The following is a 26,527-nucleotide window of genomic DNA, read 5'->3' as shown; positions in this document are numbered from 1 at the left end:
AGGGAGGGAAAAATTTTAGAACAGAAGGTTTTTCAAGGGTTAATGTTGAAAATTATGCATGTGTTTTGAAAAAAAGCTTTAATAAAAAAAAAGTTTTCAACAGATGGAGATGTGGAACATGACAGAGAGGAGAATTTCAGGCTTGAAGTAAGGGTATGGAGCAATGATTGATAGTGACAATAATGATGCTTTCATATGCATAAGATTTTCAGATTTTCCAAAATATTGTGTTTTTTTATTTGTAACTTTTTTTAAGAAAAATTTCTTGATCAGAAATCCAGATATTTTCATCGAGCAGTGGTTAGTGTAACTATTATACAAATACTGCTATAATTGCGATAATATTATGGAACTTTCATATTTCATTTGATTTTCTCTAAAATTCCATGAATTATTTATGAAAAGCATAAAATGCCATATATGAGAGTACTATGGAACACAGAATGTGGAACTTCAGATCTGGGAGGAACCTCAGAGCATAGAACATGGAATACTAGAGATGAGGGAGACAATAAAATAGCATATAAGAGCTTGGATGGATCCTAGAATGTAGAACACAGAATGTCAGAGTTGGGGAAACAGAGCATACAATTTCAGAGCTGAGAGGGACTTTAAACCATGGAACAGAAAATGTTTAAGCTGAGAAGAGTCTTAGGATAGAGAACAAAGAATGTCAGACCCTAGCGGAAGAGAAAGATTTCTTAGGATAACCCGTCATTTGCTACAATCAAGCCTTGAAAGAGGAAATATCTTGCCCAAGGAAACACAACAGGTCAGTCAGATAAATCCCTTCCTGTGTTAATCGTCCCACAAGTGCTTTGCCTTTTATTCATCCTCTCCCCTTATGGCATCCCTGATCCATTTCAATATTCTGGGGGACTCAGAACTCATCTCTTTAGAGGAAGCTGTCATTTTCCAGAAAGGGCAAATATGTTTGGGGGACAAAACTTCCCTGTTTCTGAATGGCCCTCTGGACTACTCAGATTTTTGTGTCTTTCTTTTCTTTAAATGACATAGACTTGCTGATGGAATTGGCGCTGATGACTTTTTTTTTCATTCCCGGGTAGCCAGACGTTGGCTTAACAAAGGCAGAAAGCTAGAAGAGATGATAGGGATGAGTAGCACTGAAGCTGGATCAATGCCCTGTCACAGGACCAGAGCTTATTCCAGCCTAGCCTAAGCCTGCTCCTTTTGTAGTCCACTGCCAAGCTCTATGGTATATACTGTCTCGTAAAAATGAGCTATACTTTGAAGTTTGCAGTAAGAGCTCTCCTGCGAATGAGGCTACTAAAAAAGAGCAGGTGGGTCTACTCAGGGGCTTATGGGATTTTTCTTCTTTTCCCTCCTCCCAGTTTTGTTCTTCCACATACTAATTGTGTCCCTTTCATAGTTTGTGCCCCAATTTTCTCTCCTGAAAAATTAGGAATTGGGTCGAGCTGATTTCTAAGATTCCTTTGGGTTCTGATATTTTATATTAAACACTTTGATCCTCTCCTGGATTTGAAGTCCGTGACCTTCTGATCAGCTTTCCTTTCTTCCTCTGTTTCATCTCCCTATCCCTATTTTATTCTTCATTGAATAAGCTATGTCCTGTTTTATTCTTCATTGAATAATCCATGCCCTGTTTTATCCTCCATTGAATAATCCATGAATGACTCCCAGGTGACTGACCCACATTCGACATGTGACTTGTGAACAAGGAGTTTCTCTAACTGCTGGACAGCTCCACTCTTAAACTGTTCACTGTTGGTCTCAATATGGTTTCTTGTGGAGACTACTACTGCAGAGGCCAGTGAGGAAGGAGCTCTCCATCCAGTCTCTACCACTGATCTTTCTCCTTAATCTCAACAGAAAGGTCAACAACTAACGTATGACAAAGTCCAACAATATTCAACCAAATGATGGATCTGATGGATCTGCTTTAGGACAGGCAGGTTGCCTCCTTCTTTTCATATATAAAGAGGTCAAGGCTCAGAGAAAGAAGGCCATGTTTTCAAGGGAAATGAATGGCCTTGTCAGGGCTGACACCTTATCTGTTGAGTAGTCACAGGAGACCTTGTTCCACAATGGTTCATCACAAAAAGATTTGGGTGGTTGGGGGGACTGCAATGTAAATATAAGCCATTGGTATAGCCATCAAAAAATGAATGCTCCTAGGTTGAACTTAGATGGTCAGAGTATCTAAAATTAGAGAGGTAAAACACCTTCTCAATTGATCTTTCCTGGAGAGATTACATCTAGAGAATTGCATCCAGTTCCAAGACATATGTTCAAAGAAGACCACTGATAAACTGGGATTGGTCCAGAAGAGGGCAACTAAATAAGACCTGGGTTCATTTCATATGAGATTTAGTGAAAGAAATCAAGAATATTTAGCCTGGAGAAAATAATTGGAGAAGACACAATAGAATTTTTAATGTATTTAAATGACTATCATATGAGAAAGAGATTAAATTTGTTCAGCTTGGCCCCTGAAGACAGAATTAGATGGAGTAAATTGAAAAGAAGCAAATTAGGCATGGTGACAGGAAAACCTTCTCAATAATTAAAGCTATTCTATGACGTTATGGGATGTCTTGAGAGATGGCAAGTTCCTTCCCAATAGAGGCCTCCATGCAAAAGCCATAGGGAGGGTGCTTGTTCAAGGACAAAATCAGAGAAGCTCAAAGATGGAGGGAACCTTTGTGACTCTGTGGTCCAACTTTCACATGAAAAAGAATCATCATTTTACATACCCAACAAGGGATAATTTCAACTCCTCTTGAAGGTATCCAGGAAAGGGGAGCCCAATATCTTCTAAGGCAGACCATTACACACCTGGACATCTTCAAGTATCATCCCTCATCCCATCCTGTCCATAAATGCTCAAGCATAAAGTAACCTTCCTTTCATTTATTGAATTAGATTGTTTTTGAGATTTCTTCCAACTTTGAAACTTGGTTGTTCTATTACACTGAGTGCCAGTTCATGTCTTAAGCCCTAAAAATCATTCATTCTTCCAACATTTACTGCGTTACCTAAATCATCATTCATTCAGCATTTATTAAGTATCTAATGCAATGCATTGTAAATGGAGGAGATCCAAGTTTAGCTAAAATATGACCCTTCCCATCCATCATGGGGCTGATTCTTTAGGAAAGAAGGAAGCACATACAAAAATAACTATAATCCCAAATAAAGAATGGTAAATTCAAAAGAGAAGACTCATTGATGTATTATGAAATCTGATACCTAGGCTTGGGGATATCAAGGATTATTTCATGAAAGAAGTGCTATTGGAACTGTGCCTTGAATAGTAAATATGATATTAATAGGCAAAGATGAAGTCAGAAGAGGGTGCTGGGAATTCCAGGTATAAAAAATGATCTGAGTGAAAAAATGAACAGACCCAGAGACGGAGCAGGGGAAATTGAGTTTTAGAAGCTCAGAGGAATAGGTAGGACAGAAAAGAAGCCTTCTGTTCCCTCTCCTCATCTTCTGGCAAGGGAATATTGTTTCTCTAACTCAAGAGATGACTTGCTTAGTTGCTCAGGATTCCAATTTGATGATGCACTTTCTATTCCTGGCCCTGCCACTGTTTCTCAGAAAAGCCTCGGGAAAAAAAAGACTCGTCATGCTTCATTTCCCCCTAGACCGAATATGGGCAATGTTACCTGCCAGCTCCCCAGGAATGACATTGTGACGCTGATCACGGTAACGTCTACCCAAGTGACTGGAGGCTCTTGAAAGAATATTGTGGGCTAAATATAAAGTGTGACTCTTTCCCCCCCTCCCTACCTCCCAACCTTGGAAATCTTTTGTCACCTTGCCTTGGGATGAAAGTAAAACACGCAAGAAGTATTCCACTCCTATCTGGAACGAGCGTGGTGTTGGATTTTTGAAATTTAAACATGTAAATGTTTTGAACTTCAAAACTTTGTGGGGAGACTCACCTTGCCTCATCCCATAATCCCAACGGAATAGATCACATGCTGAGTCAACCAACGGTTGTGGATTTCTTGTTATGGATTAAGATTTGAATACATTTTAGTAGATGAGGAAATTTTGGCCAAACACAGCAATCGGGAGCCTAATGAGTGTGACAGTGGATAGAATGGTGGACTTGGAGACAGAAACACTCACATGCAGTTTGTTTATTTTGTCACTCACTTACTGCATGACCTTAGGCACATCGCTTGACATATATGAACCTCAGTTTCCTATATAATTAGAGAGATGGACTAGGTGACTCCCAAAGTCCCTTTCACCTCCAATCATTAATTCTGCAGGGGGTCTTTCCCAAGCTCCCCCAAACCCAGTGCCTTCCTACCTCAGGTTATTTCCTATTTGGTGTGCATTTTATATTGACCTACTTCCATGCATGTCTTCTCCCCATTAGAAAATAAACTCCTGGAGGATAAGACTTTTTAACTCTGCCTTTGTATTTTCAGCAGCTATCTGGCACAGAGTAGTGCTTAATAGATAATTATTAATTATCTGATCGATTAATATCCCCTTGAGTGCAAAGCATCATGCTGGCAACAAAGCCACGCTGGACAAGGTAGCAAAGTACAAAGATTACCCAGGACTAGGTTGAGAATACTGGACTTTGTTTAAATTCTGGCTTTCCCAAGTAAGCACTTGAAGTAAGTCAGTTCCCCTTCATGATCCTCAGTCTCCTCATCTAGAAAATGGAGGATCATAAGGATTTCACTGATCCTCATCAGCATATTAGACTAGAAGATATCTACGATTACTATTATCATCTCTTTTTTCCTCACAAACTGAGGCTTTTTTCAGACCTTTGTATAATATACTATATAATTCTCCATTGTCTGTATAAATTAATATGTGCTTTGATGCTTTTTTTCTATAAGCTTTTCCTTCAATGTTTGTCAACAAGTTTTTACAATCCTGTATTTTAAATCAGAATATTTTAAATTACAGTCAGTTTTCAATTCCTGATCCTATGAAGATCAGAGCTTGAAAAGAAATAAAGAAAGTAAGAAATCTAAGGAACAGAAGGAACTTTTCCCAGGTGAAACAGAGTGACTTGAAAGCGATGCTTCGAATGTCAATCGCGTTGTCTTTCTATCATTTAAGGAAAACAGAAAGAAGTGAAATATGGGCAAGTAAGGGTGCAGCTCAGTGGGATATCAGACCGCCTCCTAGGACAAAGAGTGGGCAATTTCATCCATCATGAAAATCACTGGGGAGATGTTTGGAGTGCCGAGGTGACCGACTCAGCTGTTTACTCCTTGTCTGGATTTTGAAGACAGGACAAGAATGATGACAAATAGCACGCGTGCATCTGGCTCCTGCACCACAGGAAATGCCTGGTACTGTCTTTGAGCATTTGCCAGCATCTCCTCCTCCTAGGATAAAAGCTGGCCCTTGAGTCCAGGCCCCAGCCCTGAGGTATTTTGTATGCTCTGTGCATCTATGTGTATGTGAGTTCTTCACCAGATTCCCGCCATGTCCCCAATTCTCAAAGGCATCTGGGACATTTGCTCTGAGAAATGCTAATAGGCTGTCAAAGAAATGAAAAAAAAAAACCTGAATCCTTGTTAAGCTGTCCTATTTGTCTGCTCATGAATTGACCTCGGAGGATGGAGAAAATGTTTTATACATTATTATATTTTGGACACTTATTTCAGTCTTTATGTCCTAACTAACATTTTATAGTCCCAGGAGATGTTTTTTGGAATTATCCCACCCTAATTGACACACAGAAAGCGTAGGGGACGCATTCTCTTTCAGAGAAGCCTTCACTCTGAGATGTGTTTGCTGGAACACAGTAGGCACTTAATAAATGCTTGTTGATTTGTCGTTGCCTTGTATGAAACACCACTCCAAAAAAGGTACTCACAAAAGCTGGCATGGGGCGTGAGGTGGAAAGAGACTAGAAGCAGGGCAGTGCCCAAAGTGTGACGTTAACATCCCTAGTTACATACAGTTGGAATCCAGAACTTAAATCCCCAGCAATTGGAGAGCAGGGGAAAGTTCTTGAGGAAAATACTCTGTTTACTGTGAGGCTCAGGATGTAGGTTACAGGTAACTCAGCAAGACCCATCCTCCCTTGGGTTCTAGCTTCCTTTTTGCTAAAGATACAGATCTGGGATACAAATACATCATTGAGGAGCCCTCCCTCTGCCATGGTTTTTGTTCTAAAGTGGCTCCCAATTATGACATTCTGTGTTCCGTGTTTGAAGGGCTCTCTCAGATCTGGGATTTCATATCCAGATGCTCACGTGTCTTCTACTCTTAGAAGGCTTGAGGCTCTACAGCTCCCTCTCCTTCCGACCCTCCAGCAGCTTCAAAATTCTGAGTTTTCATTCTGAGCTCTCTTCCATTCCTGGCATTGTACGTCTACTGTCTAAGAACCCTAGCATACAGGTATCCTATGTTCTATTTCAGAAGACGTTTTGTCTTCTGGCTCAGTGGTTCCCCGCTCACCACACTCCCGTCTCAGATCTTGCATTTTCGCTTCTCTGAACAGATGATTTCAGGATCTTCCCATGTGGCTGCTTATTGCTGTCTGGTCCCATCCCTCTCTGCAGCCCCTTCGCTTGATTAGAAAATGTTTTGCATCCATGGACACTCCTACCTCAAAGTGTGACATGCAGAGAGCAGCTGCCTGAGTCCAGGTCCTTCTAGATATGTTGATGTAGGTAAAAAGCACCTAAGAGCCATGGGAAGAAGAAGCTACAGTCCATGGGATAACATCTGACGCTTCACAGGGGTTCTTTGGGAACCTCCAGCTCCACATACTTTCCACATACACAGGAGAAGATTTAACCCCAAACAATGGATGTCATAGGGTTACAGACTTGGAGCTAGAAGGGACAGCAGAGACGATCTAGTCCAATCCACGCATTTTATGGATGAGAAAATGAATCTAGAAGGGAAGAGACTTACTTAAGGTGACTTTGGTTGAATTTGAACCCAGTGCCTCAGAAGTCTTTCTACCATGGCTCTCTAGTCCTCATGTAGGTCAGAGAGAATAAGAGTCTCTCCTACCCTCTTTTCTCCCGCTGGTCCCAGAGCCCTCGGCACACTATTTATGAGAGCTAGGGGGCCCTTTTCTGAATATGGACCCCAGCAGCTGTTCCTCTGTTCTGCAACAGATTTCATCAGATTGTTATGAGCTAGTGATCATAATAACAAAGAGGGGCTGAGCTGAGCTTTCCCTGGTCCATTCCCAGGTCCTTGAGTACTTTGCCAACAATAACTCTGGAAGTCGGAGACAGCTCAGAGTCTCAAGGCTACTAGTAACTACTGGCTGACCTTGTGATGGGTTTTTAGCATCTCTAAATTGCACCACCTTCTTCTTGGGGACTCTGTGTGTGCTGGGGTGAAAGACTTGGCAGACCACAGCCTCCCCCTTCCCAGCCTCCCGGCTTCTGCCCAGGCTGCCCTCGACTTCCTGGTGACTCAGGCTCGCTACCAGGGGGCATTCCTGACTCAGTTGCTCCAGATCAGTTGCCAGGGCTTGTGTCCAGCTTCACAAAATCTCCAGTCACGTAGCAGCCTCTCTGCTGCGTGCCCTCCTCTGCTCTCACCTGGACTATTGGGATAAGCTGGTAATGGTGCCCTGGCGTGGCTCCCCAGTTTATCCTCCACCCAGCTGCCAAAGTTCTTTTCCAAAAGCACACCCCATTGACCTTCCTACAGCTGCCTCTTTCCTCTGAGACAAAATACAAACTCTTTTCTTTGGCTTTTAAAGCGCCTTCTGATTTTCTTCTATATTATTCCTCTCTACACAGTAGACAGGCAATAAGCTTTTTTAAGTTCCTACTATGTGCCAAATGGTACAAAATTCTGGGAATCCATAAAAGCAAACATAGAAACATCACAGGCTAAGCTCTCAATTGGCTCAATCCAGTGGGGGAGAAACTTAGAAACAAGACACGTGTGGGGTAAACAGAGGCAGCCACAATTCCTGACACAAGATTTTTATATCACAAGACACTTTATATCCCACCTTTGCACTGATGTCCCCGTGCTTGAAAGGTTCTCCCCAAACACCTCTCACTTCTTTTAAGAAGCAGGTCAAACGCCACCTTTGCAGACCTTGATCTCTCCCTCTCTGTTGGCACCTGCCATTCCTTCCAAAACCATCTTGTAACTGTTATGTTAGTTACAAATATGAACAGTCTCCCCTACTCCAATATAAGCTCCCTGAGGAGAGCCCCCACTATTTTTCTTTGTATCCACAGTATTTAGCACAATTCTTGGCACTTAGTAGGTGCTTCATCAGTTACTTACTTTATTGATGTGCAAAGAAACCCATAATTAGTAAAAGCTGTATTGATAATAATAATAATAGATATAAAGTTGTCCTTGGACTTTGGAAAAACTGAGTTCTAGCCTTATCTTTGAGATTTCCTAGCTAGCCGTGTGGCAGTGAATAAGTCACCTAATATCACAACTCCACAAATGGCTTTGCCAGTTTATAGGTTACAGACAAGCATTGGAGCACTGACATCAGTGAAATCATAGGTCCAAAATTTTGTCCAGATGATGGATATAATGAAAAAGAGAAAGGAGCATGAATAAGAAGAAAAAAGGAAAAATAAAATGAAGGAGTGAAAAAGAAGAGGAGAATGAAGGAAGGGAAAGAAATGGAAGGAAAGAAGGAAGGAAGGAAGGAAGGAAGGAAGGAAGGAAGGAAGGATGGAAGGAAGGAAGGAAGGAAGGAAGGAAGAAAGAAAGAGAAGCATAAATTGGATTTCAAATTAACCTTCAATGGTTCCCTAATATATATGGAAAAAAGAACTTTCAATGATTCCTTCAATATGACTCCAATGTACATTTCTTGCTTTATTTCCTAAACCTCTCAAATACAAAACATCTATTCTAATTAGACTTGTTTCTTTACTGAATACAACACATATATGAATATTTCTGCAGCTTTGTTTGTTCAGCCTTCTACAACTTGGCATCTTTCTTCCTTCCTTCCTCGCTTTCTCTTTTTCTATTTTGCTTTTTCCTTTTTCCTTCCCTCCTTTTCCTTCTTCTCTTTCTTCTCATCCTCCTTCTTATTTATAAGAAGCTAACAAGGGCCTTAGAAAGCCAATCTAAGGCCTTCATTTTAGAGATGAGGAAGCTGAGATCCAGAGAGGATGACTTACTTGCTTCATGCCCAGCAGGTGGTAAGTAGCAAGAGTTGTCACCCAGGTCCTCTGAACTTGGCCTCCCTGTTCCTTCTCTTCTGCCACTCTTTTGTTACTGTCCAGTTATTTTTCTGTTGTGTCCAACTCTTTGTGACTCCATTTGGGTTTTTTATGGCAAAGATGCTGGACTGCTTTGCCATTACTTTCTCTAGGCCATTTTACAAAAGAAAAAAACTAAAGTAAACTGGGTAAACAACTAGTAAGTATCTGGGGTCAGATTTAAACTCAAAAGAGGATTCTTCCTGACTCCAGGCCCAGTACTTTGCCACTGTGCCACCTAAGGGAACCCTCTGCCTCATGGTAATGAGACTGGACAACATGCCATTCATTCAAGGAGGGTATTTAGAATGGAGAAAAATGAACCGAGAGCATGAGAACATGAAAGATCTCAAGAGAAAGATCACATAAAAGAGAGACTTGTTGTGTTTTACCTGGTTGGGTAAAATTAGCATCACTGGTCAAAGTTGCAGAGAACCATGTGTAAACTTACTGTAAGGAAGGGTTTCCTAACTTATAGAGCTGTCCAAATATAAATGGGTTGCCATTGTACCTGGTGAGTCATATATCCATGGAAGTGTTCGGCCAAGGTTGCAGGACAGAGGGGTGAAGATATTTCTTCAGGTATAATTTGTTACTCCCTGAGATCTCCTCTATTTTGGAAATTTTGTGACTTGGTGTTCTAAAGTACTTTGCAATTTTAATTATATTTTATTTTCCCCAATTACATATAAACATAATTTTAACATGCTTTTAAAATTTTTGGATTCTAAATTCTCTCCCATTTTTCCATTACATGGTGAACAATCTCATATAAGTTATACATGTTCAATCATGTAAAACTAACTTCCATATTAGCTAATTTGCCAAAGAAAACTTGAACCAAGACATACAGAGAGTGAAAATAGTATGCTTTCATCTGTATTTAGACTCCATCAATTCTTTCTCTGGAGATAGAATATTTCTTGGTGAGCCCTTTGAGATTATCTTGGATCATTGTATTGCTGAAAAATAGCTAAGTCATTCACAGTTGGTCGTTGCACAATATTGTTCATATAATGTAAAATATTCTCCTGGTTCTCCTCACTGTATTCTGCATCAGTTTATGTAAGTCTTTCCAGGTTTTTCTGCTTGTCGTTTCTTATAATACAATAGTATTCTGCTATGATCATATATTGCAACTTGTTCAATCATAACTCAATTGATATACATTCCCTCATTTTCCAGTTTTTAACGACCAGAAAAAGAGATTCAATAAGTATTTTTGTACTTATAGGTCCTTTTCTCTTTTTTGATCTCTAATAGTGGTATTGCTGGATCAGGGGAAATCTATAATTTGATAGGCCTTTGTGTATAGTTTCAAATTACATTCTAGAATAGTTCAATCAGTTCCCAACTCTCAGCAGCAGTGCATTAGTATCCCCTTTTCCCCACATTCCCTCCAACACCTATCATTTTCCTGTTTTGTCATATTTAGCTAATCTGATAGGTATGAAGTGTTATTTCAGAACTGTTATAATTTGAATTTCTCTAATCAGTATTGATTTAGAACATTTTTATATGACTAGAGAAAGCTTTGATTTCTTTGCCTGAAAACTATTCATATTCTTTGATCCCTTATCTTTGGGGAATTATTCAGATAAATTTGACTCAGTTCTCCAGATATTTGAAAAATGAGGCTCTTATCAAAGATATTTGTTATAACAAGACTTCCCAGTTTTCTGCTTTTCTTATGATTTTGGTTGCATTGGTTTAGTTTGTGCAAAACCTTTCTTTTTAAATTAAATATGATGAAAATTAGCTATTTTACATTTTGTACCATGCTCCTCTAATTTGCTTATGGCATCACCCTTTATATCTAAATCATGTACTTATTTTATATATAGTGTGAAATATTGGTCTATACCTCATTTCTGTGGAACTGGTTTCCAGTTTTATTAAAACTTTTTGTCAGATAACGAGGTTTTGTCCCAAAAACTTGAATCACTGAATTAATACTAAATTATTATGGCTATTCAATAAAATACATTGTATATCTAATCTGTTTTATTGATCCACCACTCAACGTCTTACCCAGTATCAGATTGTTTTGATGCTTGTCACTTTGTATTACAGTCTGTCTGGTATGGCTGGGTCACCTTCCTTCACAACTTTTTAAATTAATTTCCTTGATATTCTTGTCTTTTGTTCTTCAAGATGGTTTTTGTTATTATTTTTTCTATTCTATAAAATAATTTTGGTGTCTGATTGGTATGGCATTGGATAAGCAGATTAATTTCGGATTATATTGACTCAACCTATTCATAAGTAATTAAAATTTTTCAAGTTGTTTAGATCTGATTTTATGGGGAAAGTGTTTTGAAACTGTGTTCATAGAACTCGTGAATTTGTCTTGGCAGGTAGACCCCGCAATCATTTTATATTGTCTAAACTTATTTTAACTAGAATTTCTTTTTCTATCTCCTGCTGCTGGACATTATATAGAAATACTGAGGGCTTGTGTAGGTTAATTTTATATTCTTCAACTTTGTTAAATTTGTTGTTTCATCTAGCTTTATAGTTGATTCTCAAAGTATATCATCTTATTATCTGCTAAAAGTGGTAGTTTTCTTTCTTCATTGCCTATTCTAATTCCTTAATTTCCTTTTTCTTCTCTTATTGCTATAGCTGGCATTTCTAATACAATATTGAATAATAGTGGTGATAACGGGCATTCTTGCTTTGCCCTTAATCTCTTTTGTAAAAGGTTTTACTTTATTCCCATTTTAAATCATGCTCAATAGTGGTTTTAGATAGATACTACTTATCATCTTAAGGAAAACTCCATTTCTTCCTATGTTGTCTAGCATTTTTAATAGGGATAAGCATTTTACTTTGTCAAAGGTTTTTTCTACATCTATTGAGATAATCATTGATTTCTGTTGGTTTTGTTATTGATATGGTCAGTTATGTTAATAGTTTGCCTAATAATAAGCCAATGCTGCATTTCTGTTATAAATCCCACCTGGTCACACTGTATGATCTTTGTGATATATTGCTGTAATCTTGTTGCTTGTATTTTATTTAAAATGCTTGCAATAATCTTTATAAAGAAATTGGTCTATAGTTTTTTTTCCTCTAGCTTTTACTCTTCCTAATTTAGGTACCAGCAAAATGTTTCTGTCCTAAAAGACTTTATTAGGACTTCTTCTATGCCTATTTTTTTCAAATACTTTAGACAATTTGAGAATTAATTATTCTTTAATGTTCAGGTAGAATTCACTTGTGAATTCATCTGGTGCTGGGGATTTTTTCTTTGGAATTTTTTTTTTCTGAGGCAATTGGGTTGAAGTGACTTACCCAGAGTCACATGATCTAGGAAGTATTAAGAGTCTGAGATCACATTTGAACTCAGGTCCTTCTGGACTTCAAAGCTGGTGCTCAATCCACTGCTGCTGCCCCTTAGAAAATTCTTAATGACTAGTTTGTTCAATTTCTTTTTCTATGATAGGGTTATTTAATATTCTATTTCCTCTTTCGTTAATTTAGGCAATTTATATTTTTATAAATATTCATCCATTTCACTTTGATTGTCAGATTTATTGGCATGTAATTAGATAAAATAGTTCCTAATAATTATTTTAATTTTCTCTTCATGAGTGGTGAATTCACACCTTACCCTTTCATTTTTGATACTAGTAATTTGCTTTTCTTCTTTCCTTTTCTAATCAAACTAACTAATGTTTTATTAATTGTGGTTTTTTTATTTTTCATAAAATCAGCTTCTCATTTTATTTATTAATTCAATGGTTTTCTTACTTCAATTGTATTAATTTTTCAGGATTTTTGATGTGGTGTTTAATTGTGGATTTTTAATTTTTTTTTAGTATTTTTTTAATTGCATGGCTAATTCATTGACTTGCTCTTTCTCTATTTTATTGATGTAAGTATTTAGATATAAAAATTTTTCCCTAAGGCCTACTTTGGCTGCATCCTATAAATGTTAGTAAGTTTAATGAAATTATTGTTTCTAAGATTTATTCTTTGATCTACTTATTCTTTAGGATTAGATTATTTAGTTTTCAATTAATTTGCAATCTATCCTTTCATTTTCCTTTGTTGAATATAATTTAATTGCATTATGATCTGAAAAGGATGCATTTAATATTTCTGCTCCTCTGCATTTGATTTCAGATTTTGTATCCTAATTTGTGGTTAGTTTTTGTGTGTATACCATTTATCACTGAGAAAAGGGAAATTCTTTTCTATTCCCATTCAATTTTCTCCAGAGGTCTATGATGCTAATTTTTCTAAAATTCTATTCACCTCCTTAATTTCTTACTTGTTTATTTTGTGGTTAGTTTTCCTTAGTTCTGAGAGGGAAAAGTTGAGTCTCCCACTAGTATACTTTTACTTTCTATTTCCTCTTGTATTATATTTAACTCCCTTAAAAGTTTAGATACTATACCTGTATTACAGAGACACATAGATTACCAGAGAATCCTTGCATGAAATCTCTCATTCCCTCAGCTCGGCAATGATACCAGTGAAACTAGTAATTAACTCTAAAAGCCCATTTGCTCCATTGCATAACTGATGGTGTTCCTTATAATTAGGATAATATCTCATAGTTATCCAGGCCTTTCTCAGACACATTCTGACAGCCCTACTTAACTCCTTACAGTGTTCTTAGTTCCTAGAGGCCTTCACAGAGGAGGCTGGGCTGGCACGGAGACAGGAGAGCTCTACTTTGAGAAAACATTGGCAGACAGAGCTTTGGACAGAAGTAAATAAATGGCTGGGATGTAAGAGGAGTCAAGCTGCTCTGAGAGGAACGGGGGGCAGTTTTGCAGAAAATAAAAGAATCCAAGGAACGAGATGAATAATAGAGGGATAGATGAAGATAGAGGGAAGAGAACAGGAAATTGGAGGTCTATTTTCCAGAAATCAGTGTTCTAAGGCCCACCCACCTGGTTCTGCTCAGTATTTAAATCTCATTCCTAGCAGTGACATTCTATTTTTATAGTCATTTCTTCTGATAAAGATCTTATTTCTTTTTTATAGCTTTTAATTTACAAAACATATGCATGGGTAATTTTTCAATATTGACCCTTGCAAAACTTTCTGTTCCAACTTTTCCCTCCTTTCCCCCACCCCCTCCCCTAGATGGCAGGTAGTCCAATACAGCAATATTCTATTTTCTAAGGTTCTTCCAAGAGCACAGATTCCATGATCTGCATATAAAAATCCTTCCCACCTTTAAGATTTTCTGTTCTAAGGCAACCCCCAATTTTGGCTTTCCTTCTTATATGTTCTAAAGTCCTTATCAATGACCTTCTATATTCTAAAGTCCATCAGTTCTGACATACTATGTTCTGTGTTCCAAGGTCCCTCTTGTTTCTGACATTCTGTGTTGGAAAGTCCTCAGCATTGGTATTCTATCTGGTCTATCCCAGGCGTGGTAGCTGATTTTCTATGTTCTCTCCCAACTGTGACATTACTTGATTCTATGATGATTAAGGTGATGCTGGCTACCTTATGATCCTTATGAATCCTCACTACGTGGGATTGCTAAATCAATGAGAAAAGGTGACAACTCAAGAAACCATTGCATCGTGGGTAGACTTTATTTTCTAAGAGATCAGAACCACAGGCCAGCTCCAGCAGGATGCCCCTGGCATTCTCCCTGCCTCCAGTCCCACACAGCCTCTAGAAGCCCTTGATCGATCCAATCCCATACATTTGGGGAAACTCAATGAGATTATCTCTGAGATCTCTTTCTGCTTTAAATCTATGATCTCATAATTAAATTGCCTGGACTATAGGGAGGCATTAAAAGCATTAAGGCACCCTATAAACAGTAGCTATTATTTCTATCCTTTCATCTCAGTGAAGAATGTTGGTGGAGGTCGGTTCTCTCCATGGTTGGTGCAGAGAAATTCACAAACCCTTCCAGGTGCATCCAGGAGTGTCTCGAAGCATCTGGCACAAAGAGGAAAGGGCATGACTGATTAATGTAGCTATTAAGATTTCAGTGAACTCTCTGAGTCAAGGATATTAGAGAGCTCCTGCCCAAAGCTGCCTTGTCCGGCCTTTACCTTTGTCCATGTACATCCAGCTGGCAGAGACTCAGCTGGGGGAGCCACCCTCAGCTCGGATAAGCCTAAAGGGAAGTGTCTCTTTCATTTTGGGCCAAACGAATCTGAAATTGGCTTTCTCTGATGCTCCCATGGGGAGGAGATGGATGTCAAGACACAATTACAGTGAAAAATGTGTTTTGTGGTTCTGCAAATATGGGCACAGATTCAGAGAAAGTCAAGAAAAATGGAGTTTTAGCTTCAAATCTTTTCTTTTACTGAGGACCAGAGAATCACATAATCCCCTCTGTAGAAGGGAAGAAACCTCCTTCACTCCACCCCTCCCAATTCTACCCCTTCCAGAAAGTAAGTTGCTTGAAGACCCGAATTCTATTTGTATTCCCAGTGGCTACTGTAGTGCCTGGGACATAGTAGGCACTGGATACATACTTATTGACTTGATTGACTCTAAGAATGTCAAGGAACATCTAGTTTAATTCCCATCATAAAAGAATAAAATCTACTGTAGAAAATCTTCAGTAGAAATTTCCTGTAGAGACAGGAAACCCTGAGTTCAAATCCAGCCTCAGATACTTATTATTAACAATGTGACTAATTTAATGGACTCATTTAACCTCTGACTGCCTCAGTTTCCCCATCTGTAAACTGTACTGTAAACCAAAAACCCATCTGCCTTTGCTTGAATACCATGAGTTAGGGATCAAAGAACCATAGATTTAGACCTAAAAGGATCTAAGAGGATATCTTGTCCTAATCTCTCATTTTTCAAATGAGGAAAGTGAGATCTAGGGTGATTAAGTGAAGTAACTAGACTCCTAGACTTAGAGCTCTAGATCCATAGATCAAGGAATCATTTTGTCACCCGTCACCCCATTACAGATGAGGAAACTGAAGCTTACGGAGCCTACTGGCTTGTCCAAGGTAGGACCAAATATTGAGAGCTGAAAGGACTCTCTAGTCCACTCTCTTCACTAGGAAGAATAGGAAACTGAGGCCCAGAGGGATTGAGGGACATTCCCAGACTCACAGATAGAATCCCAGAACTGGAACTGGGAGGGAACTCCGAGACTCAAGTCCATTACCTCACTGGACAGAGTGCAGGTAAAGTGACTTATCCAGGATCCCACAGTTCATCAGCAACAGAGATAAAATTGAAACCCAAACCTCTATTAAATACCTTTCCCACCACCTTCCGTTGCAGCCCATCACACTTTGGCTCAGCTCTAATTATCAGAAAGGCTTGTTTTTTCCAATAGATAAGGATAGAGTGAGGTGGTACAATGGATAGAATGCTGAGCCTGGAGACAGGAAACCCTGAGTTCAAATCCAGCCTCAGATACTTATTATTAGCAATGTGACTAATTTAATGGATTCATTTAACCTCTGACTGCCTCAGTTTCCCCATCTGTAAAATGAGGATAATAACAGCACCCACTTTGTGGGGTTGTTGTGAGGATCATATAATAAAATATTTGCACAGTGCTTCCCCCAGTGTCTGGCACATAGTAGGTATTATACAAAAATGATTTCCTCCCTTCTTCCTCTTCTTTCCTTAAGGATACCTAGGCTTTTTCAACTCCCAGCCAATGGTCCTAATTCTTGGTCCTTGGGGCCAGAACAAAGCCTTTCATGTGTCAATTGTGAAAATGCCTGACGATGGCTCTTCATGACCCACCCACGGCTTCTCTGGCCTAAGTTAGGCAAACCAGTGCCTGCCACAGAGCCTCGTGCGACAAAAATTCTGGTTTTTCCAGATTGTCAATAGTCTCCACAAGCTGTGGTTTTATGATAATAAGAAACAATTCAATCAAATTCTCACAAATGAAAACAGTCTCCCACATGTTATCTAACAAGGCTAGAGAGCACTGGAACTCAAAGGGAAGGTAATAGAACTAGTTAGTAAACCGAATTAAGTCAAGATAATGTGCATTTATTAAGCACCTACTACATGCCAAGTACTGTGCAAAAAAATGAGGTTACAAAGAAAGACACAAACATCCCCTGATCTCAAGGAGTTCACAATCTAACAGGTTTAATCACATGCCAATAACTATGAAATAAGCATGTTCACAGATCTTTTCATTTGATACTCATAAGATAGGTGACCCATTTGAATTTTAATTTGGCAAATGTTTTTCCTATTTGTTTTTCAAATAGGGAAAGCAAGATCCAAAGAGTAAGGTCAACTTGACTTGGAAGTAAGTCCAGTAGACCTGAGTTCAAATTTTGCCTCAGAAACTTAGCAGCTATATGACTCCAGAAAAATCATAATGTCTCTAGACCTCAGGCTCCCCATCTGTAAAATAAAGATAATTATGACCCCACTCTCAGGTTCTTTGGCAAGATCAAATGAGATATCATATGTGAAGTGTTTTGCATACTTTAAATGATGATAGTAGTAGTAGTGGTGATAGTAATAGTAGTAATAGTAGTAGTAGAAGTAGAAGTAATAGGAGTACAAGTAGAAATAGTAGTAGTATAGTAATAGCAGTAGTAGTGGTGGTGGTAGTAGTAGCAGTACTAGTAATAGTAGTAGTAGTACTGGTAGTAGTAGTAGTAGTAGTAGTAATAGTAGTAGTAGTAGTAGTAGTAGTAGTAGTAGTAGTAGAAGTGGTGGTGGTGGTGGTGATGGTGATATAGTAGTAGTAGTAGTTTAGTAGTAGTAATAGTTTAGTAGTAGTAGTAGAAGTGGACATCATAACAGAAGTAGAGTAAAAGTAGAAATATTAATACTAGTAATAGTAGTTGTTGTTTGTTGTTGTTGCAAAAAATCCCCTAGGCTCAGATACTACAGCTGCAGTCAGATCTAACACCAAGCCAACTTCAGAGACGCCAATGATACGGTGAACTTAAGATGTCTGCTGGGCATCCAGGAAACATGCAATGCTTAATTCATTGCTAGTAATTCAGTCCTCAATGAGCAATATTCTGACTGAACATCTAGGCTGGACTGACTCTAATGGCTGAACTCAAGTTACTGGGAGTAAGCATTTGTCCTTCAACATTCAACATGTTGACTTCAAGTCAAGTTAGCAAACATTTGTGAGAACCCACTCCACCAAGGTGGGGTGCTAGGTCCGGCACTGGTGTGAGAATGCAAAGCAGCATCCATACTGCCCTCAGAGAGCTTAGTGTCTACCGAATAATATATTTACATAAATGATCATTACAGCTTTGATTTCTATGTATGTTCCTCTCAACCTGGGTTTGGGAAGGAAGTGCAAAGATTATAGTAAATATCTATCACTATTTGTTAAGTATCTACTTTATCCCTTCTAGGAACACGCATGAAGTTTGAAACAAGAGGTTTCATCCTATGAGATAAAGACATGTTAACAGATAAATAGAGGCAACACCCACATAAATCCATCCATACATACGTACATAAATCAAATTGAGTATTACAACTCACTGGATAAATACACGTCGCTACATAGTGATCTGGGATTACTGACAACTAGAATTATCAAGGAGGTTTGAGGGGGGATCGAGTTTCCATTCTAGGCATGAGGAACAGCCTGGGAAAAGATGCAAAAGACAGAGATGAAATGATATACACATAGCAAGCAAGCCCACTTGGCTAAAGTAAAGAGAGAAAGATGGAGAATGATGTACAATAACCCTGGAAAGGTATGATTATAAAAACCAGATTGTGAAAGTCTTTAAACATGTGAGTAATGTAAATATTGTAAAGTCTTTAAGCCTTTGAATAAAGAAGTTTCTATGTTAAACTACAGTAAATAGGGAATCCCTGAAACTTCTTGAACAAAGGAGTAACATGGTGCAAACTGCTTTAAGAAGATCTATTTGGTTTCTGCATGAAGGATGAATTGGAGAAGGGAGAAAGAGTAGAGTAACAGGAGGTATCAGATCTAAAATTTGAAACCTGGTCTCGTTATTACAAGTACAGCTGGTTTTTCATTTAGAGAGAAGGAGGATCCTATAATGAGGATCCAAATCTTGCCTCAAATATCTCTTAGCCATGGGGCTATGGGAAAATCTATTGATGCTTCCGAATCTTGGTGTCCCATATCTGCAAAATCAGGACACCGATGCCTGTAGTACATAGGTCACTGGAGAGCTTCAAATGAAATAAGTTGTGCAAATTTCTTTGCAAAATTTAAAAATTAAGATTAATATCATACCAGTGGTTCCCTTAACATAATTTTTAAATATACCCAAATACAAGTTAAAAGACTAAAGTCAAGTTTAATTTCTCTTGGTCTAATCCGGGCCATCTCCACTAACTGTGGATGTCCCCAAGGCTCTTTCTTAGGATTTCTCTTCCCTCTCTCACTTGGTGATTGCTTCAGTTACCATGGTTTCAGCTACCATCTTTATTCAGGTGATTCTCAGATCTCTTTTTCTAGCCTTGCTTCCTCTGTCATTTTCAGTCTCGCATCTACAAATGTCTATTGAATATTTCAAGCGCAAGTCCAGCAGACATCTAAAACTCAATAAATCTAAAAAGGAGTTCATTATTTTCTTCCAAATCTTCCTCTCTTCCTAATTTCCTCTTCACTGTGTAGGATACCATCAATCTCCCAGGCCATCCGGCTCACCATTTAGGTGATAAGTCATTACTTCCAACACACTCCCGAGGGACCTGAATTCTACTTCTCCTCCCTATAATATGCTCATTCTGCAAGTAACAGTCCCAGGGAGGGGACAGGTGGTTTAATATCACAAATGCTTTCAGGGGGAAGGATGCTGGGAAAGACTTTTCTATGATGTGAAGCCTTTGACTCTTCACTGACTCTCAACCCACCATATCCATATCCATATCCAGCAGGATATATCCAAAACGAGCAGGTTTTGCTGATTTTACCTTTGTAACTTCTCTCCTATATGTTCTCTCCTTCTCTCCTCTGACACTCATCACCCCAGTGAAAGCCTTTATCAACCACCCCTGGACTAATTCAATAACCTACCAGCAAACGGGCCTCCCTCAAGTCTCTCCCCACTACATGCATTCTCTATTCAGCTGTTCAATTGGCAGGTCTGATCATGTCAACTTCCACCGCCTTCAATAAATTCCTGTGGTTACCTTTTACTTCCAGGATCAAAAATACAGTCCTCTGCTTGACATTCAAAGTCCCCCTTAACCTATTTCCTTTCTACATTCCCGTTCTAATAACACCTTGTTCCCCGCCATCTTTTCTTTGATCAGTGTTAATGTTCCTCAGCCAAGCCTTCCATCTACCAATTTTCAGACTGTCCTTAAGGCCTGGAACTCTTCCCTCCACCATCTCTACCTCCTGGCTTCCTTCAAGTCTCAGCTGAAATTCTACCTTTTACAAGAAGTCTTCCCTGAGCTGCAGTTAATACTAAAGGCTTCTCTCTGAGCCTCTTATTTATTCTGTATACATCTGGATATATTCTGCATCTATCTTTTTGTGTAACATTTTTGGTACATAGGATTTTTATATATTGGCCTTCCAACTAATTATGAATTACTTGGATATGGGGGCAATCTTTTTCCTTTCTTTGTAGACTCAGAGTTTAGTACAGTGGGCAACACATTGCCTCTAGTTGAGATGAAAAAGACTTCCCAAAACATAGGCTTTTGGGGTACAGAAACTTTCTCCATATCGGACAGAGTGTTACAGTCAGCATCAGCTTACTTCCAAAGACACTTAGATTTGTCCAGAAAAATTGTACTAAGATTTTAGGAACTCCAAGCTTTTGGAAAGCAAAAGCATTTGATTTAAGGAGAGCATCTCATCCCTACTTCTGGCACTATGTCAGTCTACGGGTCCCCTAGAGCTCACTGCTTCATTTCCTGCTGTTGCCCAAGTCTTCCTTTGGATTCAGATCATAGAAAATTCTTCCCCAGTCCCCTACCTCCTGGTGGGGTTCATTACCATGTGGTATTAAATGTCCCTGGGACTCTTTCTTGAGGGTGTTATAGGGAGAAGAAATGGAACTAAGCTTCCTAGGGAGTACATTGGAAGTAACCCTTATTTGGCAAACACTACGAAGCCTGTGGTGATTTTACAGCAAAGGGGACTCTCTTTCCTTCAGGAATTGAAGCTAATCCTGTCAAAGTATAATCGCAGTGGGAGGAACCACAGTGGAGGGTACAGTTGACAACCAAGCACTCAATACTTTTTTCTCTCTCCTGCTTGCTCTCTCCCTGCAGTGCTAAATCTTCCCCAGGATGGGGGTCTATAATGTGATTTTTTTCCCTTTAGTTAACATCTCTCTTCTCTCTATTCCTTTCCTTTCTGGACATTTGACCAGCCACACTATGTTATAAAAATTAATTTACTTTTTAGACTAAGAGAAAAAAAGGGGGAAAAGCTACCTCAGCTCCATGTAGCCTCCTTCGCTATTGTACAGAATTTATATCAGATAAAAATAAGTAATGACATTGATGATGATAACTAGCATTTACACCGAACTTGAGATCACAGATTTCTTCATATTTGTGATGTGCATATGAATGTGCATGTCTTCTTTGGTCATCACAACAACCTGGACTTGAAGATTTATCATTGCCCCATTTTGTAGATAAGTTTCTTTCCCAGCATCACTAATCACTAATCACTAATAAGTAAGTGAGGAAAAGTTTTAAATTCAGGCTTTCAGAATTGAGATCTAGGATACCATCCAGCTAATATACCATTTATTAATATAACTATAAAAATTCAGTGTTCCCAGTTAGGAAAATCCTTAACATTAAGAAAAGTTTGGGTCTCTACCCTAATTTACATTGTTGTGAAATCCATGCAGGGTCCAGTGGATTGGCTCATTCATTCCATCTAATATTATTATCTACCTTTTACCAGATTCTCTTTCACTCCTATTCTTTCCACCTTGACTTTTTAAGGAGAGAAAGGCTCCCAGAATTACACAACTGATATCAGATATTGAAGTGAACCCCGGTCTTCAAGCCTATCCACCTTTCACCAGACAACATATCTAATTTTAAGCCTAATGCCATAATATCTCTCTTATGAGACACTTATGTTTTCTGAAAGGAGGAAAAGAAAGCCAGCCAAATAAAATCAATTTGATTTCAAGAAATATTTATTAGCTTCTTACTCAATGCACAGTCCTGTGCTAGGTGCTGTTGGTTATAAGAAAAATGACAGTTCCATAACCTGTAGGAGTTTCTAGTCACTAGAACATATTCAATAATTATTTGTATTGATCATTATAATACAAGGTATAGTGTGTTAGAGAGAAAGGAAATTCAGGTGATGAGTTATAAGAAAGTTAAAGAAAGAGTGGTGATTTTGTCCTGGGATAGAAAAGGGAGGGGAGTTTCAGAGCAGGTCTCATGAGAAGATAATACATGCTCAAATCAAGTTTACTCCAAGAACTGGTCCATTGAGTTCTCCCTGAAAATTCCCCCTTCATGGAAAGGGACCTGTATGTGCATGAATGTTTGTGGCAGGTCTTTTTGTAGTGGCTAGAAACTGGAAACTGAGTGGATACCCTTCAACTGGAGACTGACTGAATAAATTGTGGTATATGAATATTATGGAATATTATTGTTCGGTAAGAAATGACCAGCAGGATAAATTCAGAAAGACCTGGAGAAACTTACATGAACTGATGCTGAGTGAAATGAGCAGGGCCAGGAGATCATTATATAATTCAACAATACTATATGATGATCAATTCTGATGGACTTGGCCATCTCCAGCAAGGAGATCAACCAAATCATTTCCAATAGAGCAGTAATGAACTGAACCAACTACACCCAGCGAAAGAACTCTGGGAATTGACTATGAACCATTACATAGAATTCCCAATCCCTCTATTTTTGTCCGCCTGCATTTTTGATTTCCTTCACAGGATAATTGTACACTATTTCAAAGTCCGATTCTCTTTGTACAGCAAAATAATTGTTAGGACATGTATACACATATTGTATTTAATTTATACTTTAACATATTTAACATGTATTGGTCAACCTGCCATCTGGGGGAGGAGTTGGGGAGGAGGGGAAAAGTTGGAACAAAAGATCTTGCAATTGTCAATGCTGTAAAATTACCCATGCATATATCTTGTAAATAAAAAGGTATAATAAAAAAAAGTAGATAAAGCTAATTTTCAAATTTAAAATGTGAAATCCTAGTGTACTTAATAATAATAAACTTAAATATTTTTCTACACAAAAAAAGAAAATTCCCCCTTCACATCTAAGATTATGGGGAGCTCCTAGATAATAAATATTTGTAGAGCTTACATTCATCACCATTTTCTACACAAAGGCTGAGAGTCGTTCATGGAATTTGTCAGTAGGACTTGAAGCAGAAATGCTCTGTGTGAATGAGGCACATGATCTCCACCGATCCTGATATCCACTCTATCTTAAACCTTATTGGGATCCATACCCAAGGAACTAGGAGACACATGGAAGGGAGGACATTCAAAAGTTAGCTCTCTCTGTTCTGATCTAGGTCCAGCTTTCTCTCTGATTCCCTTCCCACCTAAAGAAACGTCTGAGAGTTCACACTGAGTCATATCTAATCTATGCACATGATGCCAGTCTTGCATATTTCCATGGTCTAACACGTGCTCTCATTTTCTCTCTTCGCTCACTCTAAGTGATACAACCTATATACTGGTTCTTGGCTTTCAGTAGCTTCATCCATAAGTTGGATCACAAAGAAAGAAGGGTGATACACAAATGTCCTGAGACATGTGAATTTTTAACAATCAGCTCTCTGTGGGGGAATAGATCATATGACACATTTTTTAAAAAGTTGAACTACATTATTAACACTTTCTATATTACTTTCTTAAGTCTAGAGATGAAGAAGCAGAAGAAGAAGAAGAGGAAGAAGAGGAAGAGGAGGAGGAGGAGAAAGAAGAGGAAGAGGAGGAGGAAGAGGAGGAGGAGGAGAGAGCGGAAGAGGAGGAGAGAGAGAAAGAGGAGGAGGAGGAGAGAGAGGAAAAGGAGGAAGAGGAGGAGAGAGGAAGAGGAGGAGGAGGAGAGAGAGGAAGAGGAGGAGGAAAGAGAGGAAGAGGAGGAAGAGAGGAGAGAGGAAGAGGAGGAGGAGGAGACAGAGGAAGAGGAGGAGGAGGAGAGAGAGGAAGAAGAAAGGGAAGAGGAGGAGGAAGAGGAAGAAGAAAAAGAAGAGGAGGAAGAGGAAGAAGAAGAAAAAGAAGAAGAGGAGGAAGAGGAAGAAGAAGAAAAAGAAGAAGAGGAGGAAGAGGAAGAAGAAGAAAAAGAAGAAGAGGAGGAAGAGGAAGAAGAAGAAGAAAAAGAAGAGCAGGAGGAGGAGGAAGAGGAGGAGGAGGAAGAAGAAGATGGAGAAGGAGTAGGAGGAGAAGAAAATCAACAAGAGGAAGATGAAGAAATGCAAGAAGAACCAGAAGAAGCAATATATCATGTCCATATCTGTATTATTTCCTGATTTCTCAGACATAAACGATCATGCTGTAATTTTAACAGTCTGTTCACATGACCTCTAGCACATTCCTGGAAGGGAGACTTCTATGTAATAAAACAATTCGGTTTCCTGGAGATCCAGATACTTGGATAATATAACCTTCAGTTGTAGGGGTCCATGGGAGAGTCCTTTCCAAATGTTAGAGAGAAAAAGGAGGTTTAGCATGACAGTTGTGTCCTTGAGTGCCTTCTGAGTCCTTTCCCATTCCTTGATAGGACTGTCAAATGGTTGCCTAATCCCAGCTGTCTTATATCAAAGGGGCTCATCATAAATTAACGAGACCACCAAGAATGAGCCTGCCTTCCATCCCATGTAATATCCATCCCCCATTTCAGTGACTTGCACTAACTTTTGCCTGGGCCTGGAATATCTCTGGCTCTCAGCTTCCTAGGCTTCCTCCAAAACATTCGGCAGACCTTTCCCAGGACTTTCAGCCAATGCCATCCCTCTGAGATTGCATCCCATTTTTACTGTATATATCTTATATGTTTAGTTATTGGCATAGTGCCTCCTCCATTGGACTGTGAGCTCCTTAAAGGCAGGGACTGTGTTTTTCAATCAATAAATAAACATTAAGCACCTACTATGTGCCAGACCTTGTCCTAAGTGCTGGAGAAACCAAGAAGAGGCAAAGATAGTCCCTGTCCTCGAGCTTACAATCTAACAAAAGAACATGCAGACAAATTTATAAAAGAGAAGCTCCATAAATGATAAAATGGAAGTAATTAACAGGAAAGGCACTGGAATTTAGGGGGATTGAGAAAGGCTTCTGGTGAAGTTTGGGATTTTCGTTGACATTTGAAGGAAATCAAGGACATTGGTAGGCAGCCTTGAGGAGGGAGAGGATTCCAGCCAGGGGCCATCCAGTGAAAACCTTAGTGCTTAGCATAGGACCTAACACATAGTAAGAGCTTACAAAATGCTCCTGGCAGTGGGGTAGGGGAATGTGTAAAGGTAGAGAGTCCACCCCAAATGTTAGTGGGGACTATTTGCACCTGACTTGTGGCAGATCCAATCAGCCACAATTGGGGCTCAATGATGCCATTTTAGTCCTCTTCAAGAATGAAGGACAACATCTAGCCAACCAAAGGCTTATGAAGTACTATCAGCAACAGGGGAGGGACCTGCCAGAGCTGAGCTTTCTCCAAGAAAATATGTTTCAAAGCCAGAATTTGGTCCCCCAAATTTGATTCCCTCATCCAGTTTAGCTCCACTGACTGCTGTCCCAGAGGGTAAGGGCTGCATCTCTGGGTGCCCTAAACCCAAGCTTCACTAGGAAGTGTTTGACATATCTCATGTCTACAGCAGATAGCTGATCTGTGAGAATACAGATGTTGAACTTGAAGACACCAGGCAAGCCCAGGCTTACAGAAGCCAGACGGGGCCTTCAAGTTTAGTCTTTGCACTCCAAACATGAGCTCTGACCTGCCTTGAATCCCCCCATAGGACCAATCAGACTCATGAACAAGAAAATAGCTTCTCCTGAGCTCTGTTTCCTTCTCTGCAAAGCGATAGAACAATCCTTTGCCTGATACTGTATAAGGTTGCCGTGAAAAAAGTGTAAATCATGAGGCCCATAGATAGGTGAGCTAGAGAAATAGAACATGTTTGATGTACGAGTAAGTGGTTCATATCCAGCCCTAACACTGGTCCCCACTGACACTGGATCCACTTCTAGTAACTGGAGTTACCCGTTCCATTGAGAGCAGGGTTTCATACTATATTACAATTCCAGGAAGGAGGTTCCATCTTGACACCCTAAAGGACAAACACTTTGCTTGGCACCATGGCCAGCTCCTTTTTGATCCTTATATTGATGAAGACAAATCCCTTCAACAACACACTAGCAAGATGTTGCCCGACCTTCTCCTGGGACACCTCCAATGAA

The 26,527-nt window shown here is 39.2% G+C and overlaps 1 long non-coding RNA gene across 1 annotated transcript; it reads left to right on the top strand.

Annotated features, from left to right (window-relative positions):
* The first annotated feature begins 570 nt into the window (after positions 1–570).
* On the top strand, positions 571–24,070 carry LOC116421074. Its single transcript, XR_004231396.1, has 2 exons — positions 571–772; positions 23,991–24,070. It is a non-coding gene; the product is annotated as an uncharacterized LOC116421074 (long non-coding RNA).
* The last annotated feature ends 2,457 nt before the right edge of the window (positions 24,071–26,527 follow it).

This window comes from Sarcophilus harrisii, chromosome 2, assembly GCF_902635505.1.
Source record: "Sarcophilus harrisii chromosome 2, mSarHar1.11, whole genome shotgun sequence".
Classification (NCBI taxonomy): Eukaryota; Metazoa; Chordata; class Mammalia; order Dasyuromorphia; family Dasyuridae; genus Sarcophilus; species Sarcophilus harrisii.
This window is presented reverse-complemented; position numbering and strand designations above follow the sequence as displayed.